The sequence below is a fragment of the Sciurus carolinensis genome, chromosome 12 (assembly GCF_902686445.1).
Source record: "Sciurus carolinensis chromosome 12, mSciCar1.2, whole genome shotgun sequence".
Taxonomy (NCBI): Eukaryota; Metazoa; Chordata; class Mammalia; order Rodentia; family Sciuridae; genus Sciurus; species Sciurus carolinensis.
Genome location: NC_062224.1, coordinates 37,899,066 through 37,915,262, shown reverse-complemented (window position 1 = coordinate 37,915,262; position 16,197 = coordinate 37,899,066). Strand labels below are relative to the sequence as shown.

The 16,197-nt window shown below is 48.2% G+C and overlaps 1 pseudogene; it reads left to right on the top strand.

Moving 5' to 3' along the window:
• LOC124961247 (ribosomal oxygenase 2-like) overlaps positions 1-16,197 on the top strand; it is a 35,195-nt pseudogene that overhangs the window by 11,121 nt on the left and 7,877 nt on the right.

The window sequence follows — 16,197 nt, the reverse complement described above, 5'->3', positions numbered from 1 at the left end:
ACATAGTTTTATACCTTGAATCCCCCTGGGAAATATAATTTCATGAGTGGATGTTTGCATTCTATTTCCTTCATTTACTTTTCATAAGAAAACATTTTACAGGTCTTCTATCTTTAGGCTTCTTTTCAAGGGATGGAAAGAGAAAACAGAAAGACATAGTTGGGGTGAGGTACGTCAGGTCAATCACTGACTCAGCCTATTGGTGGAGTCACCCTGACATAGTGAATAACTAGTGGGGAAATATTATCTGTAAATTGCTCACTCAGAAGGAAAAGTTTCCTAGGTAGCCGTCACCAGACAATTGGTTGCATTAACTACCAACCAATTTAGAAGCTAAACCATCCAAGTGCCCACATTATTAATCTGGAATGAGCTCAACACATTTTATTATTTTACGTCATTGATATAAAATCTGTTACATTTTTTGGTTGCTGTTTACTCAACATATGAAATATCCCTGGGCCAGAGGTTACTGATTATAAACATTTCCTTTGACCCACCCATCCTGTCTCTGAGCCCATGTGAAAACACTTCCCAGAGGCCCTGCACATTTGATTCCCTTGACTGTGGCCTCCAAAGCCTGCATTCAACTCCTGTCTTTAGGTTGGGGTGGGGGTGGGAGTGTTGTGTTATTTATTCTGGCCTGAAACTCCAGGGCTCAAGGGATCTTCTTGCCTTTGGTACAGAGGATACACTTAGCAGAGAAATGAAGAACAGGGTACAAATGTAACAAACAATTAGTATGTTTATTGCAAAGTAAAGATTACAAAGTAACAGACTCCTGCCCAGAACAGGGTAGTCAACAGAAAAATTACTGACTTGTTCTCTTCAGAGGCTTCTTCCTTTTTCTATCACCTCCCCCTCCACACTCCCCATCTATCACTCACTGATACGTCCAAGCCCATATGTTGTAGTCAGCTTGTTCAATGCTATGACTTAATAATGTGACCAGCACAATTATAGAGGAGGAAAGGCTTATCTGAGAGCTCATGACTTCATAGAAGGCCAGCTCCATTCCTTGGGGACCAAGGTGAGGCTGAACATCATGTTGGAAGAGTGTGGCAGAAGGAAGCAGCTTGCATCATCAGGAAGCAGATAGAGACTCTACTCTCCAAATACAAAATATATACCCCATAGCCATGCCCCGACTCCCACCTGATCCAGCCACGCCTTACCACATCCCATCAGGAATGAATTCACTGGTTGGGTTAAGACTCTCACAACCCAATAATTTCTCCTCTGACACTTCCTGCATTGTCTCACATGTGAGCATTTTGGGGGACACCTCACATCCAACCATAACACCATGTATCTTTGTTGGTCTTTCTGTTGGATTCCCACTTCATGTCCACAAGCACTTCTGTCAGCTAGGCAGTTGACCTTCTTGGCGAACCATCTTACTCTTGCTATCTGGACCTGAACCTGCCCCTGCCTTCCTACTTCACCATCCTTCCCTGGCTGCACATGCAGTTCTAAATCTCCCTCACATCCGCCCTTGATCCAGCAACTGCCCAGAGATGGCCTTGCACCCTGAGTCACTCCCATGGGCCTGACAAGAGTATCCAGGTGGGTGCCAAGTCACACTTATCACTGTACCACAGCCTCCAGCCCACCAGTGCTTCCTTAGTTCTGCAAACTGAGTCATACCCATGGGCCTGGGGATGTGCAGCTCTCTTTCTCTCTTTTGGGCTTGAGCTCTGAGGACATTGTTCAGGGAATTCTGGGGAACAGGAGAAAAAGAGTTAAAAACGGGTGGAGGCAGTGAACACCAGGAGGCCTTCTGTTCCACCCCAGAGGAGTCATTACTGCCTGGCTTGGTTCTCCCCAGTTGGGGGAGCCAATCAGATCCTTTGGACTGAATCCCTTCCTGCTGAGTTTTGGACTGATGAGCGGCAGTTGTCCAGAGCCCTTTTCTTTCCTTTTGTGGCCCCTGGGAATCCAGGGGAAGCAGGAGTGTATATGAGTTTGCCTCACGTCACAATCCCTACCCCTTCCATTCCAGTCTATGTATGTTGACCCTGCAGAACAGGGAAACTCTCTTGGTACCCGGATGCCCATCTGGTTCACTCCTCCCCAGTTTCTGAGGGTGTGGCCTCTTCAGTGACCCCACTGAAACAATATTCTCTTGGGTACATGGTATGCATTCATGGAGAGCTCTGGGGAGGCTAGAACTGTGACCAGCTTCCTTGGGGATGTGCCCAGCATCACTCATCACTGGCGGAACCTCAAGCCTTTCAGAAACACCAGCAAGGATGAGGAGCTGTCCTGCAGGGGAACTGATGAGGGACCTAGGTGCAGTGTGTAGCTTCTCAGGCAAGACTGTCCACTCCACTTCCTCCAGACCTTGTGCAGGAGCCTCTCTACCTCAGCTGCCTTGTTCTTGAGCAGGTTCTGGTTCTGCTTGTACTGAGTCAGCTGTTTTCTCCACCATGTGGGCTAGTGCTTCTCCCACTGTTGTGGCTGCACCCAGGGCTTCCCCTTGTCTTTCAGGGCCTCTAGCTGCAGGCATGCATTGATGCAGATCAACACACAGTCCACCTTGCTCAACCTGGTGGTCCATTTCATCTTAGTCTCCAGATCCTGGACCTGCCCTGCATCCTGCTCCCCATGCAGCTCTTCCAGTGGGCCTTGCTGTGACTGCTGGCATTACAGCACCTGCAGGCAGTTCTGGAGAGTCACTGGCATGACTTTCCCTTCATTTTCTGCTGCTTCTCTTTCTTGCAGTGGGCCTTGCTGGCAGGTGCTGCCTCACACACCTCAACCTTATTAAAGATGGCCTCCAGCTCCCATGGTGCCATGTAGGCCACCCCCAGTGAAGCCTGGCTACCTCCTCTGTCTTTGCTGCCTTCTCTGTCCCACCAGGATCTGTTTGGTCCAGCTCCAACTTTCTCCATTGCCTTTTATCCTGAAGAGCAGTGGACAGCTCCTTAAGGCTGCCCTGTTCCCTGGTCTGCTGGGTCTTTTCCTGTAGAACTGTTGCAGGGCCTCCAGGTCAAAGAGAGTCTGGCTCTGCCATCCCAGCATAAGCCTTTTCCTCTTAGATTGCTGCTGGCTTCTTTGCCCATAAGGTCATTGCAGACTTCTCCCCAAGGGTGTTGACCATGCTCCCAGCCTTCTGTTCCTTTATTTTATTTTTTTAATGTGGTACTGAGTCTCAAACCCAGGTCCTCATGCATGCTAGGCTTGTGTTCTACCACTGAGCCACAACCCCAGCACATGTCTTCTGTTCTGTTCTCAGAATTTGTTTTGGTTTTTTGTTTTATTTTTCTTTTGGGGGGCCCAGACTCCTCTGGAATCTTTAATATTCACAGTTTGTGTGTGTCAGAGTGACTTGGGCCAGGGCAGGTTGCAGGTCATCCTGACCAGATCCCATAGGTTGGCATCTGCATGGCCTCCCACCAGGACCCTGCAGTGGCATAACTCATGTGTCTTCTTTTGAAAAATGTCTACTTAGAACTTTGGTCCATTGTTTAGTGTGCTTTTGTTTCTTTGTTTGTTGTTTTTCCTATGGAAATGTTTGAATTCCTTGGAGATTCTGGGCATAATGAATAGTTTATAAATATCTTCCCTCCTTTTGAGGTTGTCTCTTCACTCTATTGATTATTTTCTTGGATGTTCAGAGGATTTTAATTAGATATGAACACATTTGTCAGTTTTTGTTGATGTGCTTTTGATGTATCAAATAAATCATGGACTTATTTTCTAATGTGAGTTCTATACTGGGCTACTCCACTCTGTGAGCAACAGTCAACCTAAGGAGAGACTTTGACCTTTCTTCTGGGCAGAGCTTCTCCATGAGTGTGGTCTGAGGTAGGCTGTGGAGACAGGTCCAGATATAATCATGTCTTTCTATGGAAGAAGAATGGAGATGGTGCTTCTGGTACTCCACTATGGAGGTGAGCCCTGAGTCCCCAAATTGGAATCAGCCCCTCAAACTGTCCACTGATGTCCTGGTTATCTTGATGCAGCTGGGTGGATAGGATCTTAGGACCCATTGGTGATGGAAGTAAAATTGGGTCAGGTGAAGCTTTTTGGGGGCTTCCATTTTTGAAGGGAGATATTCCCACTGGAAGACATCAGGTTGCCATGTGGACGAACATTGGGAGCTCTTTGTTTGGTTACTTGCAGGAGTGGGATGCTAGTTGTCTTGATGTGTGCTCACTTCAGGCACTTTGCTGTGTTTGCGTGCAGGGCACCCTGGCCTAAATGATGCAAAGCTGACCCTGGTGGGGTGGCATACACCAAGCTCCTTTGCTGGTTCCATTGGGCAAACTGAGGGGTTGTTGTACTCCAGAGACCTAGAGGGACTGGTAGTTGAAGCAGGAGGTCAAAGCCAGAACACCATCAGCAGCATGGCATCAGCATTTATTGCTGGCTGTGAGCTGGGCCCCAAATATCACCCCTCAGTGCTGGGATGTTGAGGCCATGTCAGCAGTGGGTACCTGGCCATTTCTTGCTGTCTGCCTCCTGAGCCTAGCAGGATGACAGAGCCCATAAATGGGAATAATGGACATTAAGGGCAAGTGAGGGCTTCTGGGGTTGTGTCCCACATCTAGGTCCCCAGTGGGTTCTCAGGGTGAGATGAATATGTCCCAAGGAGTAGAATGAGCAGTGTGTGATATGGTCAGAAGGGTGCCTGGCACAGGGCAGGTGCCAAATGATTGCAATGGCATCTCATCAATGTGATCAGCAGTAAATAAATTCTATTCTAATGAGTGTTCACTATCTTCATCACTATTCATGCATGAGGTACAGAGAAAGGTACAGTAGGCTACTGAGGGTTCATATGAGAGATGTGAACAAGGTTCCAGCCAAACTTATAGCTCAAAGCCTCTGTTCTTTACTCCAGGATCAATGCTGTTTGATGGTGCACTGCATGTTTCACTCCAAGGTTGCTGAGTTCCAGGGCTTCACGTTGCAGGAAGAAGAGATGGATGCTGTTTTAGACCAGAGAGATTTTCTCGTGTGATTCCCACCAGCTAGTGGAAACAGGATACAGGTCCTCAGAAGTCCAGCAGTTCATGGGCTCAGGTCTCAGATGCTAGTAGGTCCTCTAGATGCTCACAACCTGCCAGGGCATGGCTCAGCAGTCAGAGAACTGGGGACCAACTCATGTGGACTTCTCCGTGTATGTGCGCAAGGGGTGATTTGTCTTCTGCATCTGGTGTTTGGAGATGCTGGGTGTGGATAGCCCATCTTTCCTGGTGCTGGACTTGGGCCATGGGCAGTGAATAGTAGATAGGCTGTGCAAGAACAGCTTCAAGAGCAGATCAGGACAGGTTGGGTCTTTTTTGTGGTACAAGGAGCTGTTTAGAATGGTGTCTGGTGCAGACCTATCCAAGACTTGGAAAAGTCCTGAACAGCACAGAGCAGCGGAGCATATGAGCAGGTGCCCAGGCAGAAGGTCAAGGTTATAGGCCAGGGGTTGAGGGTTACTTGGTGCCCTGGAACCCATGGAAACCATCTGCAGGAGCAGAGTGTGTGGCAACCCTGGACAAGGGTAGAAATAGGCTGTGGGTAGTGTTTGCTTACCTTTCCATCATGGTCCCCCAGGAGGATGAGAGAGAGTAGGGTATGTGGGAAGTGGGCATGAGAACCTGGGCTCTTTCCTCACTGTACTTTTGTCCTGAGGGTGATGTGGATGGGATTCATGATGGCAAGGTGTTTCCAAGGACCCCAGTTGGCTGGAGAGAGGGAAGTTCATGGCAAGATGTGGAGGTTTTGCAGATGGGTTGATGGGAGATCCCAGGGTGCCATGCTGAGTGTGAATACCCAGAGACAGGCTGCCTTCTTCTCCAGGGTGCACAGGGCTGCAGGGTAGTCGGATCAGGGGGTGGGTTATTGGGTTTTGTGAATTGTGAGCACCATCTAGATGTTGAGTCTACCACAAATGGCTCATATGTGTGTCATGTTTCACTTACAAAGAAGTTCAGTCATAGCAGAGATAGAGCCACCAGTCTGGACACCCCTCATCCAGCATCAGTAATTCCAGCACTGTGCCCTTTTGTCATCTTGTGAGTTGTCCTGAAACCCCTCAGGGTGCATAGAGGAGAGGTTGAGGCAGCACCTGGGCCACTCCTGCAACAGGACGGAGCTCTGAGGCTTTGAAGCCCAGAGCAGGGAGAGCAGCAGTGAGGTGAGAGGAGAAGAGTCCAGGAGTGCACAGGGCATAGAAGGAGTAAGCTGGGAGGTGACTTGGGGTTTGAAAAGAAGGAGGGATTAGGTGAACTGTCTCCAGCAGGGAGTGATCCTGATGCAACAGGACCAGGCTACCCAGGGGAACAGTGGGAGGGGAAGGGAAGGTGAGACAGATTGCTGTGTTCACCTGCTCACAGGCCTGTCCCTGTGTCTGAACCACTTCTGTTCAAACTCTCCAAGTAATTTAATCCCTGGGGTCTAAGTATAGTATGAAATGATTTGGAGTTAAACCACAGTTTTTGACAATCATAAGTGAGTGCAAACAGGAGTTCTATAGCAAGTTTTCTTTCAGCCCTTGACTTAACATTTTTTACCCAGTAGTTCTGCCTCTCAGGTGTTGGTGGTGGAAACATAATGCCATACAGCTGTCTTGAAGTGCTTCTAGATGTTCAGGAATCAGAAACAGCCACGAGTGCAGGAGCACATCCCTGGAGGACAAAGTTATGCTCTGCTGAAGAAAGAAGGGGAAATGCTGGAAATAAGTAAAAACAGGACTCAAACAAAAATATGTCTGATGTGTTTCAAAAGTGACTTGTATTTCTCCTTTCAAAATTGCATTGTCAAATGCCTGATGTTAAGAATTCCTTCATGAGGAAGGAACTGGAAGCCAAGTCTCCTGTTGGGGGGCATGTGGTCAATGGAAGGAGACAATGTGCTTAGCATTATGTCAGGGGACAAAAGGAGGATGTTAATTTATGTGCAAAAATGTATTTTGAAATTTGATCCAAGATGAGATCCATCATGTTCCAGTTTCCTCAAAGAGATGTAAAAGCTGGAAAGTGCCCAGCTATGGTCCAAGACTCAGACACAGACTGCCTGGAGACAGACAAACTCTGTCTGGGGATCCTTCTACTTAGCTTTCTCAGGGCTTTGGTGTTTCCATATGGCAATAGGTGTGCTGTGGGGACCGTGGGGAGAGTCTGTGCATTTGCACCACAAGGATACTCACCTGGGAAGACAGCAGAGCAGCCTGGGGAGGTGGAAGCAGGGAATTTCACGGGTATGGAGCAGTTTGGACTGTGTGGACTGGGTAGACTGGGTAGAGAGTGCTCCTTCTCCCATGTGTATTTGCTTCAGCAGCAGGGACATCACAGCTGACCCTTTCTTTCCTGGGTCTGTCCAGGACAGGTGAAACAGCCAGGTGGCAGGTGGGCTTCAGTCTTCATGTGCCACATGACTCCATTCTTGGAATTACTCAGGAGGTGGATCTGAGGGACTAACACTGCCTCTCACACCAAGGTCAGTGGACCTGCCCAGGGCTGTCCTAGCTCCCACCTCCCATGCCCCACCCTCTCAGGCCCCAGCTCCTGGACTCTGTGCAGTTTGAACCCCTGCTAACATCTTTGGTCTGACCCCACAAAGTCATTTCAGCCCTATGCAAGTTGTAACTAAGTATCCGTACTAATAATGACATGGCCCATCACTGCACACTGCAATTGGAAGGTATCACTCCAACTTCCATAGAAATATCACCCGAAATGATAACTTGTCATTTTTTTATTCTTCTTTCTAGGCAGGGCCATGTGGGTAAAACAAGTTCTGGAGTTAATATTTTATTGTTCAGCAACCTTTATAGAAAGATTGTTAAAATGATCTGTCTTTCAGAGCTAGGTGGTGATTGCTTTTTCATCTGACTTTTTCTCTTACAGGCAGGGCTTTGTTTCCTGTGTTAGCAACAGCTGTCATGTCAGGGGCTCAGGCCCAGTTCTGCAGTAGTGTGCAGGGATCATTGGTAGCCTGGTACAACTCCTTCCTTTTCCTCACATTCACCCAGCTTCTTCCATAGCTGCCCCTTGGCCTCCTTCCTTGTCTTGATTGGTGAGCAATGGCTTCAAGTTTCATCAAATAATATTTGAAAGTAGAAAGATGTAGAAACTTAAGTGAGACATGAGGGCAAGCTTTTGTTCCATTATGGGCAGAACACACAACCATTTTGGGAACCCAGACTTCTTTGATGCTTCCCAAATCCCAACCCAGAGACCATGGTGAAGATGCAGGTGAGGCTTGTGGGGCCAGGATTCCAGCCAAAACCTGAAAATCCCTGGCAGTGCATATTATGGAGCAGATGGGGGCTCCATGAAGCTACCATGCCACCAAGAAGAGCGAAGGCAGTCAGGAACCTACTGAGGCCTCCAGGACCTGCAGAGAACGACCCCCCTTCTGCCACCCTGAGGGTTCCCTGGGTAGTTCAGGAACCCCACAGAGGAGCAGGACCAATATTAGGCTGTCACACACTGCTCCGTGAAGCAGCCCAGTGACAATGAAGAGCGGCCTTAGCTTTGACTGCTTTAATTGGTGACTAATTTGCTACATAATTCCACTGGACTATGGGAGCTGGAATGTGCTCTCCATCTGAAGCAGCCACAACTATGCCCTTTATGGAGTCTGGGCTGAGGGCCAGGTGGGACCAGCAACCACACACCAGCCAATGGGCCACCTTGAGTTCTGACAAGAGGCTGTCAGAGAGCTGGCCTTTCTGTGGATTCTGTGGAATTGCTGGAATTTCTCCTCAATTCTAGCTCACAGCTGATGTGCTGGTGACAGCCATGTGGGGAGGTCCTGGGGCAAGGCCTGGAGAGAGCCAGATGTGAACTTGGAGCAGGCTGGACATTCCATGTTTTCCAGGAAGTGAGGGTGGCACTTGGGAAGAGAATGAGGTCCAAGGCAGGAGCAGGAGGACCCTTCTATTGAATAGGGTTTCTTCCACATCCCCAGCCCCAGGGTTTCTTCCTTGGAGGGGTAAGGGCGATGGTGTCACCTACACACAGACACCAGGGACTCACTCGAGGTGGTGGTGAAGCAAAATTCATTTATTGTGCACAAAGCTTTGGTTACATAAACTATGCAGCTGCTAACATGAGGGGAGGCTCCTTCTGCATCAACCAATGAAAATGTCATTAACTCCGCTTATTGAGGATGTTCCCAAGGCTACAGGAAAGCCTCACAAGTCAACTGGATGGTGTTCCAATCCAGCCTGAGTGGTGGGCCTTTGCTCACACCATTGACTCAGTGATTGCTGCCAAGTATGCCTGTGGGACATTGCCTACACCTTTGTCCATGGCAATCCTGTGTCCTGGCCACACAGCCTCCTGTGCTGTAACTGGAATTCCTTCTTCTCACAGCCTTCCAGTGCCTTCAGCTCCTCACACCAGAGAGAGGCCCATTCACAGGGGCATTGCTGGGGACGTAGGCATGATGGTCTTGGGGTTCCAGTGCCCTGGACCTTGTGTGGCTCCACAGTCTTGAGTGGCTACACAGTCCTTGCAGAAACCTCAGACATGTTTCTCCAGAGAGATATCTGGGCTGGGAATGGTCAAATTCCCTTGAGAGGAGCAGATCATCCATGAGGTATGACCCACCACTGATACACAGAACAGTGTTCCAGAATTAACTACCTTGTGGCCTGTGAGTCAGCTTGTCCCCTCCTTCCACAAGCTATGTGCTGCCCCAAGTCACTGAATCAGGATCTCTGAAGGTAGGTGGATATTTGTCTTTGTAAAGTTCCCCAGGTGGTGCTAATGAACAATAGCACTGGAGCTCAAAAGACTTATTCCACATCTGGGAAGTGGGCCATGAAGGTGACTCACCAAGGCCAATGGAGTCAGGTCTGGATCCCAAGTCTTCCAGGTGCCTGTCCAATATTACATTACCCCCAATGACTGTCAGTGTTCTGGGACAAGGCTGCCCCACCCACCCCAAGATCCCTGGGCTTCCATTCTCACCAGGGCACAGGTTCTGAACTCTCCTGTGTGCCCATGGGTGCCTGCTCTCTAACCTGCTTTGCATGGGAGAAAATTGTTAATCACTCTAGTTTCATATTTGGACGATAGGCCCACAGTGCTGTAGCCTACAGTTCCTGAACAAGGCTGAGGGCCCCCAACATGCTCTGGAGAAACAGAGAAGTCAAGTTTCTTCCAGGATAGAAGATGACATAGTCTCATGGAAAGATATCTACTTTGGAAGCAGGCAGGTGTGTATGCAGTCAGTTTTCGCATATGAGGGTTGGATCCTGGCCTTGCTGGACTTTTACTCACCTATGAAATAAGGCTCCCAGTTGGCAGGGGTGATTACTTGAGTTAACAGATGGGAAGGCACCTGCTCTGTTATCATAGGTAGAATATTGCCTGATGATAGTCAGGAGAGGTTAGGTTGCTGCTGCAACAAACACTCCCCAACTCTCCATGCACAAACCAAGGCTTCATTTCTCCCACACATTAGATGTTGGAGGAGGGACTACAAGTGGGATTGGTTGATAGTTGACCCTGAGAATCAAGCTGCAGAGTCTCCATCACCAATGGAGCATCAGGTTTCAGGTTCACAGTGACAGAGAAGAGAATGTTGGAGAACCACACACCAGCTCTGAAGTGTTTCTCCCCAGAAGTAATATATCATGCCTTTCATATGTATCAGCTAGAGCAAGTCAAAGGGCACATCTGACTTTGAGGGCAAATTTTCAGATGATGATAATGAGAGGCCTTGATGATCATGACCAACAAGCACATGATGTAAGAACTTAGCATCATGTGGGTGGCAGGGAGACACACAGGACTGCCACACAGAACTGACTAGCAGCCAGGTTCTCCTTGGTCACAGCATGCAGCCAACAATGGGCAGTTCTCTACAGAATGACCATGCCTTCTGAGTCCTTCACCTCACACTGGATGGTCACTGAAAAGGGAGATTTCCAATAAGCAAGTAAGACATCTGAACAAATGCAGTGAGTTCTGTTGTCAAGTCTTGCTGCTGGAGGATGGTTTCTTCTCTCGGGTTCATAGCTCCTGCAATATTGCTAAGTGGCTTACACGTGTCAGCAGTAGACTTATATAAGCAGTAGGATTTCAGGTAGGACACATGGAAGGCATCTCACTCCTCAGCATTGCCTTTGACTTCAGGTGTGGGTTCATATCCTGCTTCCTGTGGTCACCTACAGTGAGCTCCTCTTTCAGCCAAGTTCTGCAGAGGCTCTCCAGCATGCTCACAGGGACCTGGCTATGGGACATCTCAGGTCTGCAGTATCTGCTGGGACAGGAGGTCTACTGAAACTCTGACTCACTGCAATAAAATCAGTGGGCACCATGGGAGAGGAGAGATCCAGCAGCCAAAACTCTCTGGTTCATACAAGGTTCTTCCTTATGAACCTACACTAGAGCTGGAAGTTCCTTAGTGACTACTTATACATGCATAGTGTACTCAGCTCCTGCTACAAGCTAGATTTTTCCTGGGCTTGGGGGGTCAGGCAATGAGTGGCAGAGTTCCTGCTCTCCTGGAGTTGATACTCTTGGAAAAGAAGAGGAAAACAGAGAGACCCACAGAGAAGGAATCCTGCTTTAGGTGGAGCAGATGAGGAATATCACACAAGGTAAGGGGAGAAGGGGTGCCTTGGCCTGGGAAGGGGGCTCCCCTTTAGTAGAGGGACAGGAAAGACTTTCCAGAGGAGTGCATGAAGACAAGCATGAAGAGAAGGGGTGAGTAAGCTGACACAGATGCACTCAGGGGTGTGTGCCTGGTGCCAGCATGCCCATGTGGAGGGGGTGACATGCCTATCGAGTCTCTGCAGGTCGACTGGCAGTATATCAGGGGGTTAACTTCAGTGTGGCAAGGAGGCAGGGTAGTAGCTCACATGAGGTTGCTCTCTAAGGTCTTGCCCTGCCTCACCCACCTACTGGGTCAGGAAGTGGCTTAGCTTATGGATCAGCAAGCAGGTGAGAGGGGACAGTGTCCAGCATCTGAACAAGAAGAGGAAGGGTGCAGGGTCAGGTCAGGGTCCCAGTGGGGGCCAAGCTCTGATGCATCAGAACATAGCCCTCAAGGCCCATCTTGCCCTTCAGAATCCACAACGCTGGTCTCCTGCAGTAGGGCCAGCTGTGAGAGCCATGCTGGGGAGAGGCTGGTGTCGCAGGTCCAAAATCTGGGAACCCCCTGAGTCCTGCAGCATCACCCTGCATCAGTCTGACCAACTTCCTCACTTCCACCCACACACACCACCACCATCCATAGAGTGGCAGGTGGCCTTGTGCACCCTTTTTGTCTGGGAAGTGTCTGAGCTTCCTGGAGCACTGCCAAGAGCTTCAGGGACTGGAGGGATGCACCTCTCCCTTTAAGGAATGGGTTGTGGGACACTGAGATCAGTAAGTGGGGAGCTCCTTGAAGTTTTTAGAAAGACCTTGGTCAAACTCGGAGGATCAGGATTTCAGAAAACAAACCCACTCTTGACCAGTCAGTCCAGGTCCCCCATCCACTCTCTATGCTCTACCACCATAGTAATCACTTTCTTGGTATTACAGGGTAACAGGTCACATTAGAGTCTTTTCTTTCAAATATCCTACTGACATTGAGGTGGAAGGATGTATGGTAAGAAAGGTTAACTGGGGAGGATTTATATGTTTTATGTTTTGGATGTGCAGGAATGCAGGCTGAGCACAGACAGTGAAATCCTTAGTTCATGGAAGGGTGGTGGATGGGAGTGGGACCTCCAAATGCAAGAAAAATCAGGACTGTTAGCAGAGTGACCAAGAGCAGAAAGCAAGAGTCAAGGGACAAGACTTGGCAAGTTGAGATATTGTGGTGGATAACAGAGGGTGTACACAGAGCAATAAAATATGCACAGGCTGTAGAGGAGGCCTGATGTGATGGAGGGGTGCAGACAGGCAGGAATCTGGCCTTGGATTCCTCTCCTGAGGTCCAAATATTTTCATCTGTAAAGAGGCATCTTGAGGTATAGTTTTCCATGTCTCAGAACTTCCTGGACATTCCTGACTCAGGAAAAATTAATTCTATTTCCAAATAGTCATTGGGTAACTGAGTAATCAAAAGCAATTTCATTTTCATAACCTAGCCCTGGTACTGGGATGTGGAAGTTGTCAATCTGAGGGAGGAGTGAGTGTGGGCATGTAAAGGAACTGCAGAGGTCTGAAACAGCACCCAGTGAAGGGTCTCTGAATCATTCAGAAGAGAAAGATCCCAAAGGGAAGTGTCATGGAGTCGGCTTCAGAGAAGCCATCTGGGAAGACTGCAGGGGAGGGGATTCTTGGGGAGAGAAGTGAGCAGCCTGCACAGGGGCATATAATCCTCCTGCCAGCCATTTCTGCCATGGTGAATGAGCCTGAGCACCTGGCTTGAGACAAGTTTTACTTTTTAAACTTCTCCCTGACACTTACTTCTAGAAGACAGAACTTATGCATTCTTTATAGCTCCTCAGTCTATATTCTCCAAACCCTGTGGCCCTGTCTTCCTGAGTCAGTGCTAGTGAGGGTGTGTGTGGTTTGCTTGCATGAGTTGTCTGTCTTTGCTTAATTGGTGAAAGGAAGAGGAATGCTTGCATTTGCACTTAAATTATGACTATGCTTACCGGGCACCATAGAGTCTGCAGAAAGCAAATTGACTCTGCTCTTGTGGATCCTGTCTTCAAGAAGGAAGACAGAAAATCAGCTCTGAGTAGCCAAGGGGTGAATGTGATGGTGATGCATCCCAAGAAGGAAACACTGGATAAGAAGATGGCAGAGATGGAGGTGAAAGGTGTGGATATGGAGGTGCAAGATGAGAAGTTTTTCTGGATGCTTCCCTTCAGAACCTCTCAGGGCCTTCATCACAACATGTGTGAGACTCCATAAGGGAATGTGGGAGTGTAGCCGCCCCAGGGGGAGCGCCAGCATAGCAAGGGATGTTGCTCATGATCTGAGGAGCACTCAAATGTTCTTCTAATTCTAAGGAGGAAAGTGGGGCCTGGAGGACAAGCAGCTCACCCAGGAAGTCACAACTGGTCCCCTGGGCTGGAGTTTCAGCCCTGGTTGTGTTGGGATCTCTGTTCTCTCAACTGTACTCAACCCAGGCATCATTACATTCATTCCTCTATCAGATGCAGCTAATGTTTAAATGATTACCTGTGTCCAAACACCTTTTATCAGGTGGAAGCATGAAACTTGATACAGCAGTTTCCAAATAGAGGAAGTGTGTAAGATACCTAAATGGACATATGGATCAAATCTCAGCATTATGAAAAAATGCTACTAGCCATCTGAATTCCTTCCCTGTGATGGAATTTAATTATGATTACACTCACTTGAGCTGCATTGTTAGGAACTTAGTGAGAACATATCAGGCATTTCAGCACTATGGTGAATTTTAAAATAGGAGAGAATATAATGAGCACAGGATGGAGAAGAGGGAGACTTCTCTGCCTCTGTGTCTCTATCTGTCTCTGTATCTTTGTCTCTCTCTCTCTCTCTCTCTCTCTCTCTCTCTCTCTCTGTCACACACACACACACACGCACACACACAACTTATTTTACTGTCTTGCCTGCAGAATCTGGGACTGTTGGGAACACTTTGCCAGGTGGTGGAAACTCTTTGGATGGAGAGGCTGAGGGCAGCAGAGAGAGGGCTGGACTTTGGCACATCCAACTTGGGTTTCATTCTGTCTCTATCAGTGACCAGTGATGGGCATTCAGGAAAGTAACTTCCTAGGGTCTCAATGGCCAGAGAGAGATATCATTCTACTGTTGTGAATGGAGTTGATGAATGCTTTCCTGTCTTGTCACCTGGAGTACTTGGAGAACACTTGAATTCCAGGCCACATCCCCTTATCTCTTGAGGAGCACTGCAACAGGAGCCAAGAAACTTCCCTTCTGCATATGGACCTGGAGGTTATGGTGCTTTGGAACCAGACTCCAAGTTTTGGAGAATCCTTGCTCTAAAGTTGAGGGATTTCCATTGAACTTTCACAAATTGATCATAAAGAGAGCACTTGTATTTTCAATATCAGCCTGCTAAGTGGCAGACTCCTTGCAATTCAATTGAGATCACCATTTTAGGGGGAAAATTAAAGCCAGGGAAAAGCAGAATGCTAAGATTGACTGGAGAGAAAAATGAAAGTGTAATCTGCACAGCAAAGCAGTTGTGTGGACTGCTACCTACTCCCCACAGACCCCTGGAGAGGGGTTGGAGGGAAGGCCTCCAGGTCCAGACATATTGGTGGTACCACTTTTGCTTTCCACAGCTCCCATATGGGTTGGCAGATTCCACTTTTCTGAAGTGGGAGGACAGGGCTGTGATCTCCTCAGAGTTGTGTAGCTACTGCACAGAGGTAGATTCAAAGTGAGATATTTCTGGTGTTTGGCTTTGTCCTATTTATTGGATGCCACACTACTTTATGTTAAAGAAGCCCATGAACATGCACCTGCATTCTCCTGCAGGCTCAGTGGCAGTGGAGTTGAAAAAGAAACAAGAAAGTGCATGACAAAAAGAGAAAAAATTGGAGTGATAAAACTGGAATATTTGGAGAAAGAAAAAGTAAAGAAGCATCATATGGAAAGGATCACTGGATTGATCCTTGGATTGTCATGGATCCAGACTTGGTGGAGTGGAACACTTATATGGGGGAGGTGGTGACTTTGATTGGGGAATTGAAATCCTCTTCGGAGTCTCCCTACTCCCAGAACTCAGGTAGTAATCTGAGGTTAAGAATGCATCTTTTCAATATGTAAGTACAGATGACTGATGGGTTTCAGGCAAAGCTTGCCAGACCACTGTGTTCTAGCATGGAAAACAGAGAAAGAGAGGATGCATTCATACTGTGGAATTTCAGGACACAGTACACTTAGTGGATGACCTCACAGTACCTTAGTGAAAGGCATAAGTCTCATGGCCTAGGAGGCTTCCTGCCACCCAAGCACAGGTTAGACACCTCTCCAGAGACAGGCTGATCTGTGAGTTACATCCTGAACCTTTGAGATGTATTCTGAGGTGGGAAGCAAACTGACCTCTGGCCAGTGTCATCTAACCCATTTCTTCCCTCCACTCTGTGCCTGTGTCCCACAGGGGCAGAACCCTTCTGTTGAGCAGTCACAGGGTCAGCCAACCTGAGAACATGACACCTCCTACAGCTACCTGCAGCATCCTATGTGTGGCTGGTCACCTGTACTGTGCTGTCAGTAAACATCCCTGACTTGTACAAGTTTCCTTCATTCAGTGGACAGCATCTGGGAGCCCTGCAGGTCTGGG